We start from the raw sequence: 18,821 nt of genomic DNA, 5'->3' as shown, positions 1-18,821 counted from the left end.
GGATCTTGATTAGTTCACTGGCATATTTAAGAGAGAAGTAAGAGCCAACACAGACCCATATGCTTGCTGATGCTTAGAGATGTTTGAAGATGCAGACAGAAGGATGTTAGAGATGCCAAGCTAAGAGATGAAGCCAAGAGTTTGCTGAGGAGAAACTAAGAGAGGACTCCCCCCACCCCAGAGTCTTAGAGAGAAACACCCTGGGAGAAAGAAGCAAGGATGTGCAACAGCTGAAAGAGAGGAGCCCACAGACATTTTGGAGAAAGCCATTTTGAAACACAACCTGGGGGCAAAGGACCAGCAGATGCTGACCATGTTCATTCCCAGTGGACGGAGGAGTTTCAGACACCATTTGCTTTCTCCAATGAAGGTATCCTATTGTTGATGCCTTAGTTTGGACACTTTTATGACCTCAGCACTGTAAATTTGTAGCTTAATGATCCCCTTTATAAAAGCCAATCCATTTCTGGTGTTTTGCATAACAGCAGCATTAGCAAACCAGAACAGAGGGTTTTGCCTTGATGTTGATGGTTGCTGACTGATCAGGGTGATGGTTGCTGAAGGTTGGGAAGGCTGTGGTAATTTCTTTGTAGCATGTGATACTGTTTGATAGCATTTTACTCACAGTAGAACCTATTTCAAAATTGGAGTCAATCCTCTTAAATCCTGCCAATCCTTTATCAACTAAGTTTATATAATCTTCTAAATTCTTGGTTGTTATTTCAACAGTGTTCATAGCATCTTCATGAAGAATAGTTTCCATTTCAAGAAAACACTTTCTTTGCTCATCCATAAGAAGCAATTCCTCATCCATTAAAGTTTGATAATGAGATTGAAGCAATTCAGTCACATCTTCAGGCTCCACTCCTAATTCTAGTTCTATTGCTTTTTCCACCACATCTGCAGTTACTTCCTACACTGAAGTCTTGAACCCCTCAAATTCTTCCATGAGAGTTAGAATCAGCTTCTACCAAATTCCTGTTAAATGCTGCTATTTTTGACCTCCCATAAATCATGAATATTCTTAATGGCAATAGAATGGTGAATCCTTTCCAGGAGGTTTTAATTTACTTTGCCCAGATCCATCAGAAGAATCACTATCTATAGCAGCTCTAGCCTTACAAAATGTATTTCTTAAATAATAATACTTCTTTGATCTATGGGCTACAAAATGGATATTGTGCTAGTAGGTATGAAAACAACATTCAACTTATTGCACATCTCCGTCTTAGCTCCTGGGTTCCAGGTGCCTTGTCAATGAGCAGTGTCATATTTTGTATGGAATCTTGTTATCCTTAGCAGGAGGTCTCAACAGTGGTCTTCAAATATTTAATAAACTGTATTGTAAACAGGTATTCTGTCATCCAGGCTTTGTTGTTCCATTTATAGAGCACAGGCAGAGTAGATTTAGCATAATGCTTAAGGCCCTAGGAATTTTTGAGTGGCAAATGAGCACTGGCTTCAACTTAAGAGTCACCAGCAGCATTAGCCCTTTACAAGAGAGTCAGCCTGTCCCTGGATGCTTTGAAGCCGGGCATTGACTTCTCTCTAGCTATGGAAGTCCTAGATAGCACCTTCTTTCCATAGAAGACTATTTCATCTACATGGAAAATCTGTTGTTTATTGTAGCCAACTTCATCAATAATCTTAGCTAGATCTTCTGGAAAACTAGCTGCAGCTCCTACATCAGCACTTGCTACTTCACCTTGAACTTTTATGTCATGGAGACAGCACAATTTCTTAAACCTAATGAACCATCCTCTGCTAGTTTCAAACTTTTCTTCTGCAGCTTCCTCACCTCTCTCACCCTTCACAGAGTTGAAGAGAGTTGAGGCCTTGCTCTGGATTAGGCTTTGGCTTAAGAGAATGTTGTGACTGGTTTGCTCTTCTATCCAGACCTCTAAAACTTTCTCCATATCAGCAATAAGGCTATTTTTCTTTCTTATAATTTGAATGTTCACTGGAGCAGCACTTTCATTTCCTTCAAGAACTTTTCCTTTGCATTCACAATGTGGCTAACTGGTGGAAGAGGCCTAGATTTCAGCCTCTCTTGGCTTTCCACATGTCTTCCTCACTAAGCTTAATCATTTCTAGCTTTTGATTTAAAATAAGAGACGTGCAACTCCTCTTTCACTTAAATACTTAGAAGTCATGGGAAGGTTGTTCAAATATCATTGTGTCTCAGGGAATTGGGAGGCTGAGGAGAGGTTGAGATGGGGAGTAGCTGGTCAGTGGAGCATTCAGAACACACACATTTGTTTATTACATTTGCTGTCTTATACAGGTGTGGTTCATGGTGCACCAAAACTATTGCAATAGTAACATCAAAGATCCTTTATCACAGATCATAGCCACAGATACAATAATAATAGTAAAGTTTAAAATATTGTGAGAATTACCATAATGTGACACAGAACCATGAAAAGAGACATGTTGTTGGAAAAAGCTTGCCACAAACCTTCAATTAGTAAAAAGCACAATATCTGTAAAGTGCAATAAAGTGAGGTATGATAAAATGAGGTGTGCCTGTGTTCAGATATATCCTGAGTATAAAAAGAAATGCAAAATCATCTTAAACTGTTTTCAGTAATGCTAATTTTAGTATTAATATTAGTTTTGGTATCATCATTACTTTTCATCCTAAAAAAAAAAAAACCCTACAAAAAACATTAGTCTTAATAAGAACAATAAGAATGAAAATGAGACATGATAGTGCCTTCTGAAGTGATATTATAGGGAGTTTACAACTCTGCCCATGAAGTATTCTTACCAAAAAATAGGACAAGAATTTGATCAGTCTTCTGAATTTAGCTATTTGTTTACAGGAATTGAAAGGGTATGCAGACCATCTTAAATGAAACAAGGAATGCAATAAGCAAAATTCAGAATGTGCGAAATTATATGGTACAAATATCCTGGCTTTCTTCATCAAATAAGGTATAAGAATTTCAAAAAGGAGGGGAATTTTATAGTTTAAAAACAATTTAAACTATGCCAATAAAAGTCAATGTCTACACTTTTTTCTGATTCAAGCAAACAGACTATAAATTAAAAATACCATGAGATATGGAGAAAATGTTACTGCTGTCAATTTATAACATTAAATAATTAAAGTAAATTACCTTAGGAGTGATAATATTATTTGGGCTTGTTTTTGAGGTGTCTTTTATATATACATATTGAATGAGCAATTGATGCAAGAATGTGATATCTAGAATTTGACTAAAAACATTTAGTGTCAGGTGGGGGCAGTGGAGAGTATGTGTAGACTTAGAAAAACCATTGACTCTGTGTTGAAACTGGGTATTGGCTCCATGGAGGTTCCTTAGGCTATTCTCTCTCTCTCACTGTTATTTATTTGTACTTTTCCATAATAAAATGTTTTTTTGTTTGTTTGTTTTTAAGTAGTACCAACACTAATATCACATACACAATTGTATTTGGGTAAGGGGAAATAATCACTTCAAGTTATTTAGAAGACTGTGAGTGAAAAAGAGCAATGAAAAAGAATATAACTTTATGTGTGCTTCATTTATCTTTTCAGTTTTTTTTTTATTGTTTAAACCCACTGTCCAACATAACTACACTCTCTTATTTTAAAATGCATATGACTGGACATCTATAAATTTGTTGAATAAACAATGTCAAATCTTTTTGTGATAAAGGAGGCATTCTCTTAAGGATTAGGCATTAAATGCCAGGTACTTTTAAAGTACATTTCCTATTTACTCTTCACCAGGGAGACGTGTGACCTCATTCCATGTTCTAAATAACACAACAGTGCCCTAGTGATTAGTGCTTCAGTTCAGGTGGAGAAAAACTCAAGGCTCTGTACTTTTAACAGCCTGCTCAGCCTTAAACCTGTTATCAGAAAATTTGAAGGTAGAAGCATTGAAGATGTTAATTGATTAGGCAGAGTGGGCAATAAATTAAAGGGAAAATTGCTATATTGAACTTACAGACATAGAGGTGGCAATTTCCAGACAATATTTACTTTTAAGCTTGATTGAGGTATAATTTACATACAAAAGTTTTCATTCATCTTAAATGTACAGCTCATTGGGTTGTGGGAAACAGTCATTACACTGCCATTGCAGTCAACATTTAGAACCCTCCCATCACCACAAAATATTCCCTTGTGCCCCTTTGTGTTCGTTCTCTGTCCTCACCCTCACTGTTTGGAACCACTGATCTGCTTTCTGTCACTGTAATTTCACCTCTTCTAAAAAATTCATATAATTTTTTTCTACAGAATCAGGCAGTATTTAGGCTTTTGTGGCTGTCTTCTTTTACATAGATCCAGACAGTGTAATACTAGAAAACTTAGCAGTAGGATTCCAGAGTGACTCGTAGATATACTAGAGATCACACTGAAAAGTCGGGCAGAAGACCTGAATTCTATCTCTTCCACCGCAATCAATGTGAGCTAAGATTCATTTCTTCATATCTCTGATCATTCAGTAAGATGAGCTGAAAAGAACTGTTCTGCCCTCTTCAAGGTTCCTGTGTGGATCTACTGAGAAAAGATGCATAAAGTGCTTTCTAAAGTTCAGCATATTCCACATGGAAATTCAGGACAAATGGTTGTCAGAAACAAATGAGTTTTTTTAAAAACTGTTAGTAAACATGAATAAATATATCTTAAAATATAAATTAAAATTCTATGCTTTTCAGTTTGGGGATGGTAACAAAATGTAGAGAGACTGCAAATGAATTTTGTGAAGGTTAAATAGAATAGAAAAATAATAGAACTAGAATTACAGGTTGAAGGAACAATATTGACCTTATTATATATCCTTATATAAATCCAAATTTAGGAAAGATAAAACAGTGTTTTCTCATCTCAGGAAGGTATTTGCATTTCATATTATTCAGGAAATACAAATAAAAAGGAAGCACTTAGCTTTATAAATAAACTTCAGTCTTTTAATTGTCCTTATAATTTCTTCAATACTTATCAAGAATTTATTCTGTACAGGGCATATGATTTAACAAAGTTAAAGAGATAAAATAGGGCATATAATCTCTGCCCTCAACTTATTTCTACTTTCCCTGAAAACATAGGAAAGGGGTAAAAAAAAATGCTTTAAAAGAAATGTAAGGACAAGGAAAGAACATTCTTCCAGCAAAATAAAACCGTAAATACGTGAGTGTTGACATTTCTAACTTCAGATTAAACATTACGTAGTTTTCTGCTATTAGTTTGCTTGTTTGTTTTATCTGATGTTAAATAAGGAAACCAGATAAGTTGCCTCTCTCTTCCTACATCCATGATGCCACTTTGTTGGACTTCTTTCTTGGTCCAAATTTGGGCTTGAAGTTCTCCAATCTCTCTCTATACCCTAATGAAAAGAGGCAACATAAATGTAGTGCAAGAGACTTGAAGGTTTCTGATAACAAAGAGGAGGCTGAGAGGGAAAAGCCCCAGCCTAAATGCAGGAAAGCTTGTGAAACAAGAGGAGGTATAAAGGATAATGATACTTGGAAAGGGGAGTAGAAAGAGCTATGTGAGAAGTGAACTGCTCTGGGTAGGTCAGATTTTGCTGGTTGAAGGAAAATCCAAGTGGAATAACCAGAAGATCGAATCAGTGTGGGAAACTTAGGTAGACTATGGACAGAACACCTGATTTTTCATACCCTTTTTGCCTTTATATATTAGATACATGTTATGGAACTGAAGCTAAGAAGTGATTGAAACTTACTGAAATTTCTATGTGTTCCTATCCTTCTATGTGTTATTATTCAGTAAAGAAAACAAAGAACCTTCAATCCAGGTTTACCCAAAGTTACATCCAAGACAGATGCCTGAGATAGTTGCATTAACGAGGGTCCAAGGACAGAAAAGTTGATCCATGGAATTATTTTGACTAATTAAAGAATAAAACTGACTCAGCTTGTTTAATATAACTATTCAGGAAAAAAGGACAAATATACAATAAGTTAAATAAATTTCAAATGTGTTTAGTTAAGTGAGTGTAGAAGTAAGCAGTACATTGAACAGCAGTTTTATTAGTGATGGAGGAGAAAGAATGATATCTGAAAGTTTGATATTTGGAAACACTTGATCATTTCAGGAGGAACAAATTAATGTGCATGATGGCAAAATTGGAAATTTAAATTTAGTGATTAGAAAATTGAAGTTCTGAAAAATTATAAAATGTGCTCAAAATTAGTGACAGCAGGTCACGGAAGCAAAGTCAGCTTTTCCAATTCCAAGTGAATTCCTTATTTGTTAAAAAAAAAAAAAAAACTCCTAAAATAACTGATATTCATTCATTTCTATTTATTCAGCAGTATTTATCAAATGCCTATCATGTGCAAAGTTCTGTTCCAGCTGCTGAAGGTAATGCTGTAAAACACAACAGCAACAACTACAACAAATAACAAATTATAGCCCCTCCCTTCATGGAAATTGTATACTAAAAGGAGAGGTGTGCAGGGCAGAAAATAAACAAATGCTTTCAGAAACATATGGTACAATGGCATGTATTGCCATGAGAAAATTTTAAAAGGTAAGCAGATACAATGGGAGACAGTAATATAATTTTAAACAGCGTGGTTAGGGAAGGTCTCTATGGGGAGTTAACATTTAGGAACAATCTAAATAAAATACTCAGGTAATTGTTGGTACAGTGTCTCCATGGGGGGAAATACATGTGAAGTATGAGAAATTAGTGGCAAAGGGGTCAGTGTAGCTACAGTAGAATGAGCAAAGGGAACTGATTGGATTTGTTGTAGAATCTATACATAAGTCCATCTTAGTACACATTTTTAAATGTGTTATTTCAAGAGCCTCTAAATGGTCCTTTCTATACCTATAAAAATTCTCTTTATATTTCAAGATGCTGGTAATATTTCTGAGACACCTTCCTGACCTTATCAAAGGGAAAGGATGTCCTTATTTCTTTCTACTTTCATAGCACATGCAGAGTAAATCTATATGAGATAGTGTATATCACACTGTGCTCTAAATATTATAACATAGCTGTCTTCTCTGAGTTATTACAGTTCAGTTATGTCTTCTGCTCAATGTAAATAATAAAATCCAAACAATATCAGTGGATTTTAAATCTCTATTAAAGGTACATTGATGAATTAATTAGTGGATAAGTGAGTAACGATATCAGTTAGCTGTTCTTGCAGAACAAACCAATCTGAAACTTGGTGACATGTCAATAAATTTGACGGCAGAGAGAATGAGAAAAATATGTTGAAAGAAACAAATGACCAAAGCTTATTCAATAAATAGGAAACCCAAATAGTCCTGTATGTATTAAGAATTTCAATTCATAGTAAAACTTTGCAACAGATTAAACTACAGACTGGGGTGGCATTACCAGTGAATGCTACAAAGTATTAAAGGAAGAAAGACCAGTCCTACCAAAAACAAAACAAAACAAAACAAAACAAACAAAACAACTTCCATAAAATAAATAAAAGAGGAGGAATACCTCTCAACTTTTTCTATGAGATCAATAATACAGTAATACCTAAACCAGACAAAGATATTAGAAGAAAACTAAGAACTAATATACCTCATGAGCATGAGTGCAAATATCCTTTAAAAATATTTGCACATTAAAAACTACATATGTAAAGAGGATAATACACCATGATCAAGTGAAGTTTATCCTGAGAACTCAATTCAAAACTAGGTCAAAACTTAAACCTCAGTCAATATAACTAGGTCAAAACTTAAACCTCAGTCAATATAACTAACAAATAACAACATTTTAGAGAGGAAAATTATGTTCTTTTCAAAAGAGGCTTGAAAAGCATGTTATAAAATTCAGGTATCCATTTATGACACAATCTTCCACATCCTAGAAATAAAAGCCAAATATCTCACCCTTACAAAGGATATCTATTAATAGCTATAGCTAATATCATAACTTGTATTTAATGTCTGGATGATCCCCCCTTATGATTAGGACCATGACAAGAATGTCCACTTCCATCATTCCTATCCAACAGCATAAATGCTAGTGTACTAGGGCAAGGGAAAAAATACAGGGCACAAACACTGTAAAGTAAGAAATAAAACTCTTTATTCAAGAAGCCATGATAGTTTACAAAGAAAATCCCAAAAAATCTACCAAAATCAGTGGGTCTAGCAGGTTACAGGAAACAATGTCAGCATACTAAAATCAATTGTCTTTATATATGTTAGCCATGTAAAATTGGAAATTGAAATTGAAAATGTACCATTTGCAACAGCACTAAAAAAATATTACATAGAGATAAATTTAAAAAACAACAGGCAAGATTCATGTGTTAAGAACTGCAAGATATTTTTGAGAAATATCAAAGAAGACCTAAATAAATGGTAAGATATATCATGTTCATTAAATAGAAGACTCAATATTGTCAAGACATAATGTTTCTCAAATTGATCTGTAGACTGAACAATCTCAAATAAAATACTAACAGACTACTTTGAAGAAATATACAAAATGGCTCTAAACCGTATATGGAAAAACAAAAGACCTAAATTTGTCTAAACGATTTTGAAAAGAAAAAAAATGTTGAAAGATTCACCCTAGGTAGTTTCAAGACTTTCTATAAGGCTATAATAATTAAGGTAACATGGTTTAGTGAAAGCATAGTCACATATTAATGGAACAGAATAGACCTGTGGTACAGACATAGAACCATGTGTATATGAGCAAATGATTTTTGACAAAGTTGGCAATGTAATTCAATTGAAAAATAGTCATTTCAACAAATGGTGCTAAAACAATTATACATCTGTCTTAGTTTGCTAATGCTGTGGAATGCAAAACACCAGAGAAGGATTGGCTTTTATAAAAAGGGGGTTTATTTGGCTACACAGTTACAGTCTTAAGGCCATAAAGTGTCCAAGGTAACACATCAGTAATCAGGTACCTTCACTGGAGGATGGCCAATGGCATCCGGAAAACCTCTGTTAGCTGGGAAGGCACACGGCTGGTGTCTGCTCCAAAGTTCTGGTTTCAAAATGGCTTTCTCCCAGGATGTTCCTCTCTAGCAAGCTTGCTCCTCTTCAAAACATCACTCACAGCTGCACTGAGGTCCTTCTCCTTGAGCCAGCTCATTTATATGGCTCCACTGATCAAGGCCCACCCCGAATGGGTGGGGCCATGCCTCCATGGAAATATCCCATCAGTTATTGTCCACAGTTGGGTGGGGCACATCACCATGCAAACAACCTAATCCAAACGTTCCAACTTAATCCCCACTATTATGTCTGCCCCACAAGATTGCATCAAAGAATATGGCCTTTTCTGGGGGACATAATACATTCAAACCGGCACAACATCCATATGCAGAAATATAATAATAATGTAAATGTAAAGCTATAACCTAATATCTACAATGTCTAGAAGAAACCATGAGAGAAAATCTCTATGTTCTCATGATATGAAATGACATGCTAAAACACAAGATGCATGTATCATAATAGAAAAAAGCAATTAGACTTCCTTAAATAAATTAGTAAATAAAAAATCCAAACTTCTGCTCTTTAAGGGCACTGTTAACTTAAAGAAAAGACAAGCCCAGATATCAGAGAAAATATTTACAAAACACATTTTTAATAACCAGAATATACAAAGAACTCTGAAAAATCAATAGTATGAAAACAACCCAATGAAAATAGGAAAAATCATATGAAAAGATACTTCACTAAAGAATATTTATGGATTTAAAACAAACACATTTAAATCTTCTCATTATCATTAGTCATTAGGAAAATGCAAATTAACACTACCAAAAGGTACCACAACACAAATATTTACATATTTGAATGGCAAAAAAAAAAAAAAAAAATAGAAGCAAAGTGATCTGACAATAGCACATGCTAGCATAGAAGCAAAGCAACTGAAACTAAAACATCACTGTTGGGAATGTGAAATGGTATGGACAATTTGGAAAACATTTAGTAGTTTTTTATAAAGTTAAGCATATACTTACATAGAAGATGCAAGAGAAATTAAGTTATATACACACACATCAAAGTTCATACCAATGTTGATGACAGTTTAATTCATAATTTCCAAAGCCTAGAAACAACCTAAATGTCTATCAACTTATTAGTACATGAACAAATCACACTGTGATGTGGATAAATCTCAAAATCAATATCCTACGTGAAAGAAACCAGACTCAAAAGATTACATGCTAAATGATTCTATTTACATGACAATTTAGAAAAGGCCAAAATATAGGTTCAGAAGTCAGATCAATAGCTGTCAGGGGCTAAGGTAGTTCAGGATGGGGGTGGGTTTGATCAAACGAACAAAAGGAAATTCTTTGAGATGATGAAAATATTCTATATCATGATTATTGTGGTGGTTATGTGACTAAACAAATTTGTCAAAATACGAAGACCTGCACACCTAAAATAGGTAAATTTTATTATATGCACATTATACTACAATAAACCTGAAAAAATTATAAAGAAATTATTGGCTTAAGATAATAATTGTTTATCATTGACTTGTACCTACATTTTGTCTGGAAGTTTCTTCTGGGAAGGGCTGATGTAGATTGATGTGTCTGAATTCAGCTCGGTGGGGAATGCAGCGCTGACTCATCTAGAATACCTTGCCTGGGATGCCTCTTCCAAAGAGGGTTTTCTCATCTTCAGCAGTGTGATTCACAAGACATTCTCAGTACTTTCAGAGATCTTAGGCCTGGGTCTGGCATATCATTGATCTTGTTCCATATCATTGACCATAGTAAACAACAAAGCTAAATATGGATTCAAGAAAGGATAATGTACTCTGCCCTTTTAAGGAAAAATTGAATACTTTTTTTGCAGTCTCCCACAGTGAATGAATAAATATAATGTCATCGCCTTGTTTCATCATTTAACCTTTAAGTGCTTCCTGTTATTTTATTTGTATACAAAAAAACAAAATCTTGACAAGTTATAATTTAAAGGCTACAGAAAAACATTTTCTACAAATAAAAAAGAACTCAAGCTATCTAGAAAATGAATATCAATAACTAGCACAATTTAGTCAAAATCAAGAGCTTTTTGAAATTTTCTGAGGAATTCAAAAAGAATGACATTTTTGTGCAAAATGCATCAGTTTGTGGATGAATCATTTCAGCAGAGACTTTTTTAAAGGGAAGAAGAAGGAAAACACAGAAAACAAAAAATAATTTTAATGAAAGTAAATAATTTTATGAAAGGCAGTAAACTTAGAGAGTACATGTGGAAACATTACCATGAAGTAAAAAATATTTATGTAGCATTGGCTTTATAGTCAAACAGACTAGACTAAGGCTTGTGTTGGGAGTTAGAGGTTAACCAAACTGTGAAAATAAGGGAACAGTCTTCCAGATTCCACAGTATTCCAACACTTCTGACCCATCGGCAAGAGAATTAGGGTCCAAATACAAAGTTAGAAGGAAGAGCCCATGCAAATTCACCCTCATGTCTGACATCACGTTTGATATTTCATAGAAACACTCACAGAACTCAGTGAAACCTTTTAGACTAATGGTTACATTTATATAGGAAAGGATACAAATTAGAACCAGCCAAAGGAAGAGAGACATATACAGTCGAGTCTGGTAGAATTCATTATTAGGATTCATTACTCTCCTGCAGAGTATTAATTTGTAACAATTGAACAGAGTATTGTCAAACTGGGAAGCTCACCCTAGCTTGGGTGTTTTTATTGGGACTTAACTGTGTACATAATTGATTGATTAATTGGCCATATGATTGAATTCACACTCCAGATACTACCCACCATGCCACCTCTACTTCAAGTTGACATCATGTGGCTCAAGAAGCCTACCATGAGTCACTATGTTAGCACAAACTTTCAAGTGTAGTCTGAGGAATAATAAAGACACTCACCACTTGCAAAATTCCAAGCTTCTAGAAGTTACCTCCCAGGAACTAGGACAAAGACCAGACCACTCTGTGGTTGATACCAAATCCCTTACTTCACAGCAGAAAAGAGGCAGTGCCACATATGATTTGTATGACCAGGAAAAATGTAGTGCCTACAATAGTCCCTATTTACATATGAGGAAATTTAGGCACATACAAGGTGATTAAGTGTCCAAGCTACCTTCTGAGATAAAGCCAGGATTCGAACCAAGGCAATCTAGATCCAGAATAAAAGCCTATTTCAGCAAAACCTGAAACAAAGAGTTATTTGAGAATATTGCTCCAGGAAGTAAAATTATGGAAGGGTGGTAGGGAGAGACACTGTGAACAAGGGAAAAAATATCAACACAGTGCATCATTGAATTAGCTACCTCTGTAGGTGGCTGGCATTGATAAGCTGATACCTTCAGATCTGCCATCCTCTGGAATATAGGGTGGAACCATTTTATCCACTGGCTCCCAGATTTCATTGGTCAAGGTGGTTCCAAGAGTGTTAAATCATCTGCACTTCTGTGTGTCTGAGGAGTGAATCCCAATTGTTTCCCTTAGGCATCTGTTTCAGTTTTCTAAAGCTGATTGAACGCAATATATCAAAAATGGGTTGGCTTTTACAATGGGATTTATTAGCTCACAAATTTACAGTTCTAAGGCCATGAAAATGTCCAAATTAAGGCATCAGCAGGATGATACCTTCTCTGAAGAGAGGCTGCCAGAATCGAGGATACCTCTGTTACACAGGAAGGGACATGGCCAGCATTTGCTGGCCCTTCTCTCCCAGGTTTCACTGCTTTCAGCTTCTGTTCCAGTGGCTTCCTCTCTGAGCTTCTGTAGGTTTTCTCTTAGCTTCTTGGGGGCTTCTTTATGTGAGCTTCTCTTGGCTTCATCGCTTTAATTTCTGTATGTGTTTTATCCTCTCATAAAGGACTCCAGCAAAAGAATTAAGACCCACATTGAAAGTGGTGAGTTACATCTCAACTGGAATAATCTAAACAAAAGGTCCCACTTACAACAGGTCTGCACCCACAGGAATGGATTAAAAGAACATGACCTTTTCCGGGATACATGATAACTTCAAACCACCACAGCATCCCAATCTGTGGAGAAGGCAAGGTCAGGTTACATTTAAGAAAAACTGAATTCTGTGTCCATCTGGTCAACTTTACAGTGGCTGGAGTAGAAAGTGAGAATTTGAAATGTGGCATAAGCAGTGCCCAAAACAAGGCTCTAAATTGCCTTTAAATTTAGAACATTAAAAGGTATTCTAAAATGACAGCTATCTTGTCCACATTTTTTCATGAGAATCATTTAAAAATAAGTCATGATATAAAAATATGTGCAAAATACATAAATCATGTTGATTATCAAATGTAAATAAAGGTACATGGTTATTTTCTCAGAGTCTTTTCTGAATCTTTTATTCAATATGCAGATGATTTGGAATAAAATTAATCATGAAAAATATTACCTTCCTTACGAGAACTATAAATCAAATACAGCAGAGTACTCCTTATCAGAAAGAAAGGGAAAGAAGCATGTTTTACCTACAGACTAAGTTTTTCCACTCCAGAAATGCAGAAGAGTATAACTTATCTCCAGTTAGAGATAAGAGGTATTGTAATATCCAGACTTGTTTACTAGTTTCCAAAATGCAAATTGATAAAGATTATTACAAAATGAAAGAAAATCAATTGCTTCTTCCTCTTGTATAAACAAGGGGAACATTTTGTGTACACCATATAGAGACTAATGAAATATACATACAAGGTAACCCCCTTCCAGCATACATACACATATTTTATTTAGTAAGAATATGTGCCAGTTTGAATGTATTATGTCCCCCAAAATGCCATTATCTTTGATGTAATCCTGTGTGGGCAGACATATCTGTGTTGATTAGATTGTAATTCTTGGAGTGTTTCCCTGGAGATGCACCCCACTCAACTGTGGGTAATGACTCTGATCGGATAATTTCCATGGAGGTGTTACCACACCCATTCAGGGTGGGTCTAAATTAAATCACTGGAGCCATATAAATGAGCTGACAAACAGAAGGAACTCAGTGTTCAGCTGAGAGTGACATTTTGAAGACAAGCTACAGCCAAAACGGACACTTTGAAGAATGCACTGGAACTGAGAGAGGAGCTTCAGCTTACAGAGACCTTTTGGAGCTGGCCTTTTAAAGCAGACTTTTGCTCCAGAGCAGCTAAGAGAGGACAAATGCCCCAAGAGCAACTAAGAGTGACATTTTTGAGGAGCTGAAGCCTAGAGAGGAACATCCTGGGAGAAAGCCATTTTGAAACCAGAACTTGGAGCAGACACCGGCCACATGCCTTCCCAGCTAGCAGAGGTTTTCCGGACACCATTTGCCATCCTCCAGTGAAGGTACTTCATTGTTAATGCATTACCTTGGATGCTTCATGGCCTTAATACTCTAACTGTGTAACCAAATAAACCCCCTTTTATAAAAGCCAATCTGTTTCTGGTGTTTTGCATTCCAGCAGCATTAGCAAACTAGAACAGAGTACATAGTATCAAAGGAAAGAGGCCAGACTACACAGACTACATATCCTTCAGATTGCATGAGAAGTTTTAGAACAGTCTTCTTGAATAACTCAAACTGATTCCACAGTGGATTTAAGGCACCTTCAAACACAAGGGGTATAAAAACTTCCCTGTGTGCAACAGACTGCTTTGGAGAAGAAAGAATTATTTTAACTTTCATTTACTTATCCCAAACTCTAGCTAGTGAATCTTAGGAGAACGGGGAAAGGATAACACAATTCCTTCCTAGTCTAAAATGAGACATAAAAGGAGAGAATTCAGGGCTTGAGAAGGCTACCCTTCTGCTTGATTGACATTGCCTGCAAAACAAATGCTTGAAGAGGAGGAAAAATATCAAAAAGATAATCAAACTATTCAACATGACTGCTTTTGTTTTAAAAAGGACAGCCAACAATACTTAAGGATGGCTTGATTAAAAATATCAATCTACAAGCTAAAAGCCCCAGCTGTGATTCTTGCACTGCATGCCAAAAGGCATTCAAAATTATCAAATGACATTATGTTTCCAATATTAGTGTAATCTGGACTTAGTCCTAGCTCTGTTCATTTGACAAAGGTTTACATATAATCCCACAGACCTTTTTTTTTCCTAATTGTCCTTCTATCTTGTTCTTTAGAGGAGCATATATTCCTGGTGAGAATAAGTTTCCAAGAGTAACAAATTTCCATTCTTCCAAATTTCACATTGAGAGACCTATTTTAAAAAGGAGAAGAAAAAAGGCAGAGCTTTAGAAATTTGCTTCAGTTCTGTGTTGTTTACAAATTAAGCTTTAGTTTGAACTTGCTATATTTGTAAGTCTGCTATTAATAATAAATGAAATTGTTAGAAAGGCCCTGTTCTGTCCTGAGTCTCCTATTTATGTTTTTTGCTTTTTGTTTCTTTTTTTTAATTTTCAATAAGTTTGTTGTGTATTTACATACAATATTTATATTTTTCTGCCTTAAATTGCACAAATGTGCTATAAGGTTTCAGGAGCAAATAGTGGGTTTGAATTTTGAATACAAAGAGAATATCTTTAGCCGTCATAAAGACATTCATGAGATATATTATGATGTGATTGCTTACAAAGTTTAAAACATTACTTAAAAACATAATTTTTAAAAGAAAAAATCTCAATCCTTAAGAAGTAAGAAGAATGAAATAATAAACCATTAGGAAATCACTATCCAGGCTCAACAATGACAGAGTTATGATCACTCTTTTCCAATCTATACTCTAGCAACTTCTCTTTCTACTGTTATTTTGAAAGAAATCCCACATATCTAGTACACTGTGAATAAATGTTACAGTCCATAATGTAATTTTAAATGTCACCTCTTTCATGGATTTGCCTTTGATTAAACACTGTGTATGCATTTAAAACCAATAACCTGGAAAAAACAATCTAGAAAAAGGAGAGATGTTGAAAAAAGCTGTTCCATCCTAGAAGCAGAACAAAAGACTTCCCCCACAGGCAAACACACAGTCTGGAAATATCCAGAAGTAAACTACCAAGCCCAACCCATGACTGGAAATAAGAATTGCTTTTAAAAAATAATTAGAATACCAGGTACTCAAATTAAACATCCAGGAAATTATAAAACAAAACTGAGAAACTAATATAAGTCTGATTTTGAAAAGTGAACTACATAAGACCTTGTCTGAAATAAGCTTACAACTATTCTATAAGGAAAACTACTCAATCCAGGACATTGGCGTAACTGAGATTTTTGTGGGGTGGGAGGGTGGACTCATACTGATTTGGCAACTATACACAAAAAATTACAAAAACATGAGAAAAACCATGAACATGAGATGACACAAATGATAAGAAAATGAGAGAATTCATGGCTGAAAATTTAAAGATGATGGAGCCTTTATGCTTAAAACTGGTAAGGCAAAAATAAAGAGAATGCATGAATTAATAGTAGTCTGAGAATACAAAGTCTTCTGTTTTTTAAAGTTTGATTTCCATTTTTTTTTTCCCCTCGAGACTAGTTCTTCTTCATTCTTTAAGGACTCAGGTCCTTACTTACATGGGCATTGGCAGAGTCATGGGGCAGCATCCACAGGTGTAATTCAGGATGGGGATTTTCAGTCTTCCCAGCTGTGCCGGTTTGAATGTATTATGTCCCCCAGAAAAAGCCATATTCTTTGGTGCAATCTTGTGGGGCAGACAGAATAGTGGGGATTAAGTTGGAATGTTTGGATTAGGTTGTTTGCATGTATATGTGCCCCACCCAGCTGTGGGAGGTGACTCTGGTGGGATACTCCCATGGTGGTGTGGCCCCACCCATTCGGGGTGGGCCTTGATCAGTGGAGCCATATAAATGAGCTGGCTCAAGGAGAGGAAAGGGAGTGCAGCTGTGAGTAACGTTTTGAAGAAGAGCAAGCTTGCTAGAGAGGAATGTCCTGGGAGAAAGCCATTTTGAAACCAGAACTTTGGAGCAGATGCCAGCCACGTGCCTTCCCAGCTAACAGAGGTTTTCCGGACGCCATTGGCCATCCTCCAGTGAAGGTACCCGATTGCTGATGTGTTACCTTGGACACTTTATGGCCTTAAGACTGTAACTGTATAGCCAAATAAACCCCCTTTTTATAAAAGGCAGTCCATCTCTGGTGTTTTGCATTCTGCAGCATTAGCAGACTAAAACACCAGCTTCAAGAGAACAGTTCCTGACTACCTTGCTGTGAATGGCACGAGTCATTCAGTAATTTAGTTTCACATACAGTTTAGGAAACACATAGGCTTCAAAGACACTGGCTTAGGAAATGACCCTGCCAGGTGGGGCTTCTACTATGATTTGAATGAGGAAGGTTTTAATGGCCTTATCCTCAGGCCATCAGCAGGAGCTGTTCCTCCCCAAATAGACTGCCCATGCTTGCAGCCACTGTGGCATGACCATTGTGTCTTCTTTTCTTTGTCATCTTAAAACGAGCATCTGAGAACCAACAGCGTTATTGATTTTTACTGCCTTGGTTCCTTTCAGATTTAGTATAATTCTTTTAAAAACCTTGTATGTTTCTTATGTATTAATTTATTATCCATTCCATTAGAAAAAGACACATAAAAATATATTCAAATAAGCTGTTCTTTATTTTGGATTTTCTGAAAGTCTGGGGCAGGACCACCCACACTTAAGTTTCTTAAAAGCTCTTTTGTTTAACAGATAGGGTCCCTGAGAGAGTCATGTAAGTACCTTAGAAGATCTTTTGTCTATTTCAAAAGGATGTATAAGACACTACTTAAAAGTTTTATGATGTCTTAATAAAAATCTTAGAGGTAAAATCTGGAATTGATGTTTTCCCTTAAAATATTTTTTACTGTGAGAATGGTGTTTGATTTTCTGTTAGTTCATTTGTTTTCCCAGCTGTAGATCTAGGGAATGAGAAAGACTTTTATTTTCAAATTCAATAAATACTGGGTCTTTTTTTTAAAATATAAAGGTTATTTAAAAAACTATTTAAAAGTTTTCCTTTAGGCAATCTCTCTCCTCTGGCATTTATCATATGAGAAGGAAACATTGATATTCTGTCTGGACATCTCCTTAGCTAAATCATCAAGTTTCAATACATTTCTTATTTTCTTCATTACTGAAAGTGGCAGTGTTGCCAAATTTCCATCACTACAGATTTCCACCAGCTTAATATTTTCTTTGCATTCCTTTAAGTGCTCACTTACAGATTCCTTCAGTCTCTTTGGGCTTCCACTAACACTCTCCTTGAGGACATTTGTGTTAGTCATGTCAAGATCTGCCTTAGTTTTTCAGCAGTTATGACAAATACTACCAATGGGTTGGCTTAAAAATGAGAATTTATTGTCTCACCCTTTCCAAGGCTGGATTTCTTGCTTCTTCACAGAGTCAGTAGTGTTTTGGTGGACTGGCAACCCTTGGGACTCCTGGGCTCCTGATATACGGTGATGTCTACTTCTTTCTGTCCTTGGTTCCACCGACTTCTTACTTCTGCTTCTCTGCATGGCTTTCTCTTTATAAATCCTCCAGTAACAGTATTAAGACCCAACATCATTCAGTTGGACCACATCATAACTAAAAATAACATATTGAAAAGTTCTTATCTATAATGAATTCACACTCACAGGAATGACTAAGATTAAGAGGATTTTTTTTTCTGGACTACATAATTCAATCGACCACAAGTCTATTACATGTTTTGCCTCTGCCTGACCATAAAGCCTATGTTAAATATTTTTGGTATTTGTTAAGGCAGCATTCTACTTCCAGCCAAAAATTTTTGTATAAATATGTAAGAAACCATCCCAAAACTTCAAGGAGCTTAAAACAAGAACAACATTTTATTGTCTTTCACAATTTCTCTGCATCAAGAAATGAGGACAGTTCCAGCTGAGCAGTTTTGTGTTGGGATAGC

At 35.7% G+C, this 18,821-nt stretch overlaps 1 pseudogene; it reads right to left on the bottom strand.

Annotated features, from left to right (window-relative positions):
* Nucleotides 1-513: 513 nt before the first annotated feature.
* LOC119507682 lies at nucleotides 514-18,177 on the bottom strand (annotated as a pseudogene).
* Nucleotides 18,178-18,821: the final 644 nt, after the last annotated feature.

This window comes from Choloepus didactylus, chromosome 13 (genome assembly GCF_015220235.1).
Source record: "Choloepus didactylus isolate mChoDid1 chromosome 13, mChoDid1.pri, whole genome shotgun sequence".
Taxonomy (NCBI): Eukaryota; Metazoa; Chordata; class Mammalia; order Pilosa; family Megalonychidae; genus Choloepus; species Choloepus didactylus.
This window is presented reverse-complemented; position numbering and strand designations above follow the sequence as displayed.